Below are 9,856 nucleotides of genomic sequence, written 5' to 3' on the forward strand. Positions count from 1 at the left end.
GCAAAAAACCCTGCCGTGTAAGCCCATGTCTCAGTGATCACCAAGGGAAACGCTTTGCGTATAAGGATGCCCACCCCCCTTGTCCCAGATGTGAACCCGGAGTGTACGACCAGTGTTTAGCCGAATCAATCTAGGGCTTTAAATCTGCTTCCCCTCAGGTGTGATTCCTGAATGAGAACAACATCTGGGGAATATCTGTTCAAATATTGCATCACTAGCATGTGCTTGATTTTATGGCCCAGCCCGTTCACATTCCAAGACCAAACCTTTACAGTGGCCGGGTCACCCATCAGCGCTGTATCTGACTGTTGACAATGGAGCTCTCCCATTCCCCATCATAATTTCTACAACAACCCTCATGTTCTTCTGGATGTATAGGTCTCGAGTGTAACTTCTCCCCCCCCTCGTGAACAAAAACAAACAACAATCCCAACACCCCCAACACCCCCCTTCCTGCATCCCTGCTAGGTGAGTCCCCAACCTCCCACCTCCGTAACTAGCAGAGTGCCTGTCGCCATAGAGAAACCCAAAAACCCATTCATACGGATTCGTGGTGTAGCTCCCAGCGTGAAGATATATCTGACTGCTGACTGGAATTTTCCAGCCCCATGACCACATCCCATCATCCCAACGGATCTATGCCACTCTCCGTGAAGCCTCTACCCTACCTTGTCAATCCAATGACAAGTTACCTCAGTGTTTATGTCCCAACTGCAAGAGCCTACGGCACAGTCCCATAGTTTTGAGTGTGATAGTAGAGACACCCCCTCCCTGGAAGAGCCGCCCCCCCCCCCTCCACCCAGGACCACACATTGGTCTTTACCCGCTGGCAATTGTCTCAACATGTACTCCTCTGTCCATTGCTGTCGCTGCTATCCGCTGGGAAAGCTTCAGACCTCCGGGCCCGACTCCTCTCCATTTCGGTCCGTCGCCTGTGTCCTCCCGTGTGGCTCACAGTGCGCCAGCCCTCCAACCTGTCGCTCGCCTCTTCCGGCCTTTCAAAGAAGTATGCCTTTCCACCATCTGGGATTTAAAGTCGGGCCGGAAAGAGCATCATATACTTCACGCCCTGCTCCCGAAGGGCTCTTTGCACCCCATCGAAGGAGCGGCTCTGGCTTTGCACATGTAACGTGAAGTCAGGAAAAAACCGTATTGTAGCATTCTCATGTCTGAGGTCTCCGTGGATCTGTGCCACCTGCAGGATGGCGTCTCGATCCCTAAAGTTTAGGATACGGGCAATAATGGTGCATGGAGGGGCCCCCGGTCTGGGCTTACCCCCCAGCGCTCTATGGGCGCACTCAATGGAAAAAGATTGTGACCGACGTTTTGGCTTAAGGAGGTTCAAGATTAAGTCTTCCAGAAAGAAGTCTACTGCTGGCCCCTCCATCCCTTCCGGAACCCCCACCACTCTGATGTTGTTGCGTCTGGCCCTACCCTCCTGGTCCTCAAGCCGGGCATATATTTCTGCCTGATTTTTCATGAGTGTCAACACCTGTTCCTCCAGGCGTTTTGTTTTGGCTTTAACTCCCCCAATGTCCTCTTCCGCTGTGGCCACTTTATCAGATATCTTGCGGAAGTCCGCCCTCAGGAGGTTTACCTCCTCGGTAACTGAGTCCAGTTTCGGCTTGAGCGTGCCTTTCAGCTCACCAATCGCCCTCATAATGTCTCAGGGATGGGTCAGTGCCTTGTTCACCCCCTTCATCATGCGGGTCCCTTCCGATTGCTCCATCATCCTGTCCCATGGCCACGATGTATTTATCAATCTGGTTGGCCTGGCCTGGCCGGGCCCCGGTCCCCTAGTGCGACCTATGCCAGAGTCTGTGGAAGAATTGGGCTACCGTCCACTGGCCTCTGCCAGGTCTTCTGTAGCCAGCACCGGTGTAGGGGGATGAGTGTCTCGCCTGTGCCACTCCGCTGGTTTGGACAGAGATCGCAGTAAGTGTGGCCCGGGCTCCCGGAGTGTTCTGTTGGAGCCGCTGCCCCAAGCTGTATTCCACCCCTGTTATCTGGTTGTGCTCACCTCCTCTCACCGCTCAGGCTGTTCTTCGCGGCTGTCGCACCCCATCCGGGAGATCTGGACGCGCAGCCCCCAGGGTCTCACTTGACTCACCAGGCCGCACAAGGAGTAAGGGGGAAGTGGGAGCACCGGCTTCTTCAGTCGTACTCCGACCAACTGCCTCCCAGTTATCAAGGGGACCACCTCGGGGTCGGCGTCAGGCTGGGGACTCTGTGCTATCTAGCCCACACCATGCCAGCCTCAATGCACCCCAGGGGATCAGGTGCCCTCAACCCCGGGGGCAGCGCTCCCAGCACCAGTCTTTGGGGGGGCTCACCACCTCAGTGCCTACTGGACTCTTCTCTGCTGCTCACTGGCTGTGTACGCCCTCTCTCCGCCCATCGGGCGGCTCTGTTTCCAAGGACTTGCCTACGGGCTGCTGCTTTCCTCGGTCACAATCTTGCTGCATCAGGGAGGGCCGCCTGAGTGCCTCTCAGCGAGCTGCACCCACTCCTTGATCTGCCGCTCTCTCACCGCTTTCCTCTGTGTCGTCAGTGCTGGACGACGCCGCCTCGGCTCTCCTTCCGTTGGCAGAGCGGGAACAGGTGTCTGCCGCTCTCCGCAGCACCGGATTCGTAGCAGCGATTACTATCCCGAGCTCCAGCGGGCCGCCATCTTGCCTGTAGTCGCTTTCCCTCGGTCACTCTGTGTGGGGCTCCAACTATGCCGATCTGCACCTGGAGCACGGTGGAATTCACGCTCCGATGCTTCCTCGACCCTTATCCGGTCTGAGCGGGCTCTTCATGGCAGGATTGACGGATTTTCGGGGCTTTTACACGCTCGGCTAGCGCAGCTAACTCAGCCTGCGGCCATCTTCCGTGGCTGCTAGCCACACCCCCACCACATTTTAAAATGTTTTGATTGGCTGTTGTATGTTTACAGTAATGAAAAGAGAAATATCAGCCGCATGTCCTTAAAAGAATGAACAATTATTGATGGGAAAGCTAGAATTTTTTATTTTAATTGGGGAATGGATGTGGCATTATGGCCAGAGCTGCCACTTTGGAACTTATGATCGAGGTTTGAGTCTTGGCATGGGCTCAACACCCCGTGGTTTTGGGCAATTCACTTAATCTCCCAGTGCTGAGAAAACAAGCATTGGCAAAGCCAATGTTTCGTCTATGCAAATTCTATTGCTTTTGTCAATTTTTTTAACATATTGCAGAGTAGTTGTGCTGCTGTGTAATACAGCACGTGATTTCCGTGCAAGAAGCGATCACATGAGGGTGAAGTAAGGTTGTGAAAGTCCTTTTCACTTGTGTCTCATCTGTGGGAAACAATGCCTTGACGGGAGATCCAGACCCACTAAACCCAAGTCAGCAAAAATACAGAAGCACAACCTCAAGCTGAACTAGGCTCCAATCTGCAACGAAAAACTTGGAACGTTTTGGAAAGTCACACCTCGACAACAGAATGTGACACCATACTACTGGAACACTGTGTGCTGCACAGACGCAACCAACATTCAGACATGTTATATTATACATGACAGTGGTCACAAAGTGTGGCAAAGCAGATAAAGAATATTGCCTTGGCACCATTCAGTTAACTTATGCCACTTATTGTTCAAGTAAATAGACTGTTCCGCTCATTAAATCATAGAGAACTTAAAAAAAAAGTCAAGGATGCCCAATGGAACCATGCTATTGTTTATTTACTTCCATCATTAAAATGCATTTTGTGAGCGTGTTTCTCTAACTCTCCAATAAACCTATTACAACATGCTGCACAAATGAGATTTAATTGTTAACACCGTTAAGATTTGCATACCTTCAAAATAGTTCTCTGATTGTGTTTACTGCTTGCAAAAGGACCAGCCATGCGAGACTCATCCATTAGCCTCCCTGGTTGGACAAGAAGAGTTTTTTTAAAGGCTGTAAATGCAGGAATGTGCAGATCAGATTAGCTGATGGAGGCAAACATGTCTTAACAGGATAAGAGAGCAACACAGTCATGAGTCTGGGAGTCACAAGGGAGGACTAAACTACAGAGGGGGGTGAGACAATGGGAACTCAAGAGTGCAGTGGACAGTTGGTGCAGGGAGGTGGAGGTGGGGTCAAGACAGTGCTGGGCATAGAGAGAGGGTGGCTGCCTCAAAGAACTTCCACATATTATACTCAGGCTTGCAATGGGCAATACAAATCTATTCACCGGGGCTGCAATGCATTCAACAAGATGGCGGGGACTTTTTTAAGCAGGTAAAAAATGTCTTTCATTAAACCGCACAGATAACGCTAATATTTTTAAACTGGGTGCATTGACGCTTATATTTTGAAACAGGGTGCTGCACAATTTTCAAGCTTGCAGCACATGTCGCACAAAAACCAGCACAGAGGAACCAATTCTGGGAACCCTTCCGGCTGCACAGCCAAATCCTGGACTGTTACGAGTCCAATAAATCAAATATTCAATGCTTAAGCTTTGTACTCCTTAATATTACTGTTCATTTTGACCACTTTTTCCGTTTTCTAGTCGATTTATTTTACTCATTCATCAGTTGTACTGCGAAACATGATGCAAACACGAAGGGAGTGTAAGTTTCCACAAGTCACAGATTTATTAGCATCACCCAATGCATTTCAGGAATGTCTAGTCCCTTTGTCGGGGGTATCATGACATATATATATACGATTAAAAATCCCAACATCTTAAAAGGCACTGAATCGTGTCTGCAAGACTCTTAACTTCTGCCATACCGCTCCATGTTTCCGGCGTGCCAAGACACGCTTCTCTATCAGAGCAACAGCCTTAACAACCGCTCCAAGACCAGAGCCATAAAAATACAGCGTGTGCAAAGTAATAAGTTGGTGTGGGAAGGAAGAGGCAACTGCTTGGTGAGAAAAATTGGAAAACAGGATCGATTTTTTCTTAAATGGGTTGTTTTTGAGATCATTTTGTGATATATGACCTTCATTAGTGTCTTGAACTGAACATCAGATTCCAATGCATGCACGTAGCGAGTGATGCAAACGTTTCACAGTGCAGGGGATACAGAGACAGCAATAACTTGCAAACTGGGAGGAAGCGCAGGTTCGGAGTGCGAGGACAAAAGTAAACAAGCAGGAATAGGCTTAGGGAACTGATGCAGTGAAGTCGGGAAATACAGTCAAGTCTGGCATGATGTAGAAAGAGCTCTCAGGTGTATGCATCAAATCTTTCTTCAACATTATAGCTTTAAAACGGTTTTACGGGTATGTATGGAAACGTCAGGCCTTTGAGTTTCTGTAGCTTTCTGCCTTTTCACCTGGCTGCGAATATTATGTGCGACATGATCAGAACATATTTTGAATTAAGATGTGTGCAGAATAGGAATCAAGCAAAAAGGACCTAGTCTTGGGAGAAGGTGGTTATCTTTACTGAGCCAAGCTTTTAGCATGCATCCTTTCACATGTTCACAGCATACATCAACACAGTGTTTTATAAAACAGATTAGCTAATTACATTATGAATGGGGAGATAGCTCAGTACTCTGCTTTGTCTGGGGGGTGTGCGGGATGGGGGCTGTAAATCGGCAGCGCTGAGAGGTCAGGGGAAGAGGGGACAAACAAGGCTGCTAACACTTTCAACAGAATAGCATTAAAATGGCTTTGAGGGTATGTATGGCCCTGCCAGCCCTTTAAGTTTCTGTAGCTTTGCGTCTTTTTCCCCTTGTTGCAAGTATCATGTGTGACATGATCGGAACATATTTTGAATTGAAATAAGATGTGCGCATAACAGGAATCAAACGAAAGGGAGCTGGTATCGGGAGAAGTCTGATATCCTTTCTGAGCTAATCTTTTAACGTGCACCAGTATTTAACATGTTTGCAGCGTACACCAACACATTGTTTATTAAAACAGATTAGCTTGTTATGCTTATGAGTGGAGAGATAGCTCGGACGTGGCTCCGTCTGGTGTTGGTGTGTATGTACGGGCGGGTAGGTATGCACCGTTGAGTCATCTGGGGAGGAGGGAACAAGCACACTTGAAATGCGTGCTGATATAAAGGGAATAAAAGGCATCGGACAAACAAAACAAAAAAATGCAGCCGACAAGCACGCTTGAAACGGGTGCACCCATGGGGAGATTAGGGAATGGGAATGGTACACAGTAAAGGCTGTGCATGCGAAACCTAATAATAGAAGTTCCATCCACCAAAGCGGATAAAAAGGAGTACTTGGGCTATGGGATACTGATGAGAGAAACAACAGGAAATAGTATGCTACAACCAATAGAAACGAAGGAAAAGTAAGTGGCAAGCAAATGAAAAAGTAAGAGCGAGATGTAAGCCCCTTAATAATAAATAAAAGTAGGTTTTTTTTGGGCAGTTTTATATACCATGAACTCGACCCAAAGGCATAGGAGCACTTTTTCATGAGCGCCAGTTGCATTAGAGGGGCACATTCATTTTTAGGAACGGGGATATTAAGAAGATTAAGGATTTGCCCAGAATCACTGGATGTTTAGCTTCCTGTCAGACTCTGACCTGGTTCTCCAGCTTCAAAGTAGCCGTTAACCACATCCATTGCGCAAGCGTTGTGCAGGCGAAACCTAAAAATGAATGTGACATTTTGTAATACTTGTGCTCATGAAATAAAGTAATAATCTTCATGGAGTCATGGTGTAGTTCCAAGTTAATATTTATTGTAGTTGAAGTTACAGATGGTATAGGTGAACCAGAATGGTAGATAAGTGGTTAAGTAAGCAGTTAAGTAAGCCCCACCAGGAGCTGTCCTCCTGGAAGCTCAGCCTTCCATCACCCAAGTGAAGACCCATCTTTTCAAGCATTCTATGACATACATAACATTCTAAATACAGACAAGCTGGAAAGCATGAGAAGACAGATGACAGATAAGGAGATTAAGATACACTTTACAACACATCCCCTTTCCTTACACTAGAGAAGAGAAACAAAAGAAGGAATCAGAAAAGAATGAAACATAAGAAATGTAAATAACGGTATACAAATAGCAGGAAGAAATGATAAAGTAGAAAAATAGAACTAATGAGAATCAAGAACAGATATGTCTAGAAATTGAATAATATAGAACAAGCATTGGCATTGCCAATAGGTCTCGCTTGTGGGACCTTATAAGTATTTAGTTTTGCAGCACAATATAATGAGTGGCGTTGCGTGGGTGAGTGGCGTTGCGTGGGTGAGTGGGGTTGCGCGGGTGAGTGGGGTTGCGCCGATGAGTGGGGTTGCGCCGATGAGTGGGGTTGCGCCGATGAGTGGGGTTGCGCCGATGAGTGGGGTTGCGCCGATGAGTGGGGTTGCGCCGATGAGTGGGGTTGCGCCGATGAGTGGGGTTGCGCCGATGAGTGGGGTTGCGCCGATGAGTGGGGTTGCGCCGATGAGTGGGGTTGCGCCGATGAGTGGGGTTGCGCCGATGAGTGGGGTTGCGCCGATGAGTGGGGTTGCGCCGATGAGTGGGGTTGCGCCGATGAGTGGCGTTGCTGTGTGTGAATTGCTGGTTGGGGGATTGGGGGGGTGGGCGGGGGAGCAGCAGGCAGATGCGAGTGGAGCGCGCGCTGGAGAGGGAGGGGGTGGGAGGACTAGGCAGCGGGAGAGAGGGAGAAAGGAGCGCGAGGGAGGCGTTTTTAGATACATGAAGCCAAAATTACAAGTGAGCATGTTACAAAAGCAAACGTTACGTTACATGAGACAATAGTGACAGTTGTGCAAGTATCAAGAGCAACAAAATACAAGAGGTAGCAAACGATATGCAATAGCATATCTGAGGGAACACGGCCTGGGGGAAGCTGGCTGGGGAGGGGGAGGAGAAATGAAAGGAAGGCTGTGTTTGCGGGGAGAGAGAGGGGAGGTGCTGGTGTGGGAGAGGGGAGGTGCTGGTGTGGGAGGAGTGCTGCTACGGCAAGGCTGTGTTTGCGGGGAGAGAGAGGGGAGGTGCTGGTGTGGGAGGAGTGCTGCTAGGGGAGAAGAAGCCCTGGCCGTGAATGCTTGTGCATGTTCACGTGAACTGCAAGAAAACGCCGGGCTGAAACCCCTTAGTTTGAAGAGGATTTTGCCGACATGAATTCGATCCTATCCATTCCTGCGGAATGGGACAGGCTCGACCTGAAAAGGTGATGAATTAAAACACAAGACACACACATCCCCTTTCCTTACACTAGAGAAGAAAACAAACATTAATAAGAAGATGGACGTCGAACACAAAGTCCACGGAATCGTCAACCACACCAATTGGCCAGACTGGCGTAATTGTGAAACAATGAACCAAGTAGTGAAAGATAGAACAAGAATGAATAAATAAAAGAAGGAATTCAAGTAAAGGTGAAAGAATAACACCTAACAAGAACATAAACAGAAGAAATGTTATCAGCAAGAATAATTAATTAGAGCAATATAAGAAAAGCATTAAAACTTAAGTATCACAAATATAATAAAACCAAAATTCCATGTGACGTACGTCTACGCACAGGAAACAATCAGGAGCAGTAAAACTATTTTGCGCAAAAAGAAGATAATAATATTAATAGAGCTCGAGCAAAACTATCATAAAACAGTACTGAATTCAAAGAATGACGTCAGAAAATCTTATTTTAAACCGGTAACTGTAGACAAAAATATTGTCCATTCATAAAACATGCATCAATTGAATAATGACGAAAATATCCCTTTAAACCGATAACTGTAAACAAATAGTGTCCACTCATAACACATGCATAAATCAAATAATGACCAAAATATCATTTTAAACCGATAGGCGTAGACAAATAGTGTCCACTCATAAAATATGCACAAATTGATGAATTCATTAAGAAAATAAATAACATCACCATGTTAAACCTGGAAAAAAAAAATCATATAAATAATTTATAGTTATACCTGCTGCAACCTAACATTACGTGATAATATCAAAACAATAAAATAAAGTTGTCACCGTTGTGAACCGGAAAACATGCTAGACGTTGTAGCTCAAGAAGAAAGAAACAGTACCTGCGCTGAAAAATTGACGAAATGCACTCCTTGCATTTTCCCACATGAAGAAATTGTCATTCCGAATACCATGAGACACATTGAAGAAACAGCACTGCATTTCAGTAGATGAAGGTCATATGTGGCGCTCTGTTTATTTTATTTACTTTGTGCAGACAGAATTGTACCACCACAGAATTTAAACAGACCTAAACAGAGGGGCTGAACTTGAAGAAGACACGTCCGGAAGAGGTGCAGGTTATGACGTGCTGAATAGAAAATACACTTTGAAGTATCGTGAAGATGGCAGCACGTTTTCTCACGTCGTGCCGGGTGGTTAAAGGCACAGAAATGTACTCCATAGCTACAGCGCAGTGTCATTGACGCTAAAGGCACGTCATTACAACAGGAAACAAGAGAGAACATCGAACTCTTGTGAGGGTGCACGCAAGATGAACGCGCTGGATGCACGCGCTGGTGCCACATTTAAATGTACTGATGGCGGTTGAACTGCCGAGTTGGACCGGCAAGATGAAAGTAAATCTTTTCACTTACTAAGTAAAAACACAGTTCGTAATCCAAATGCTTGAAGTGCAAATTCATCTTCCATGTCACGCTGCAAACAGGAAATACAAATCACGGACAAAGTGAAAGGCTCTCCAAATGCCTTCACTTCGCCAAGCTGTCCCCATAAATCTGTAATCACCAGACAAGCAGGGTCGGAAAAAAGGGCACACCCAAAACAGATGGTGACAGGTAAAACCCATAACTCGGGCGGGTGCAATAATGAAGCCTTTCCTTTCTACAAAATTAAGCCGGTGTCCAGGCAGTTAACTCTTTAAGTTGCAGGAATCCACGGACATTCACACAGGGGCTTTATAC

This window comes from Lissotriton helveticus, chromosome 1_1 (genome assembly GCF_964261635.1).
Source record: "Lissotriton helveticus chromosome 1_1, aLisHel1.1, whole genome shotgun sequence".
Lineage (NCBI taxonomy): Eukaryota > Metazoa > Chordata > Amphibia > Caudata > Salamandridae > Lissotriton > Lissotriton helveticus.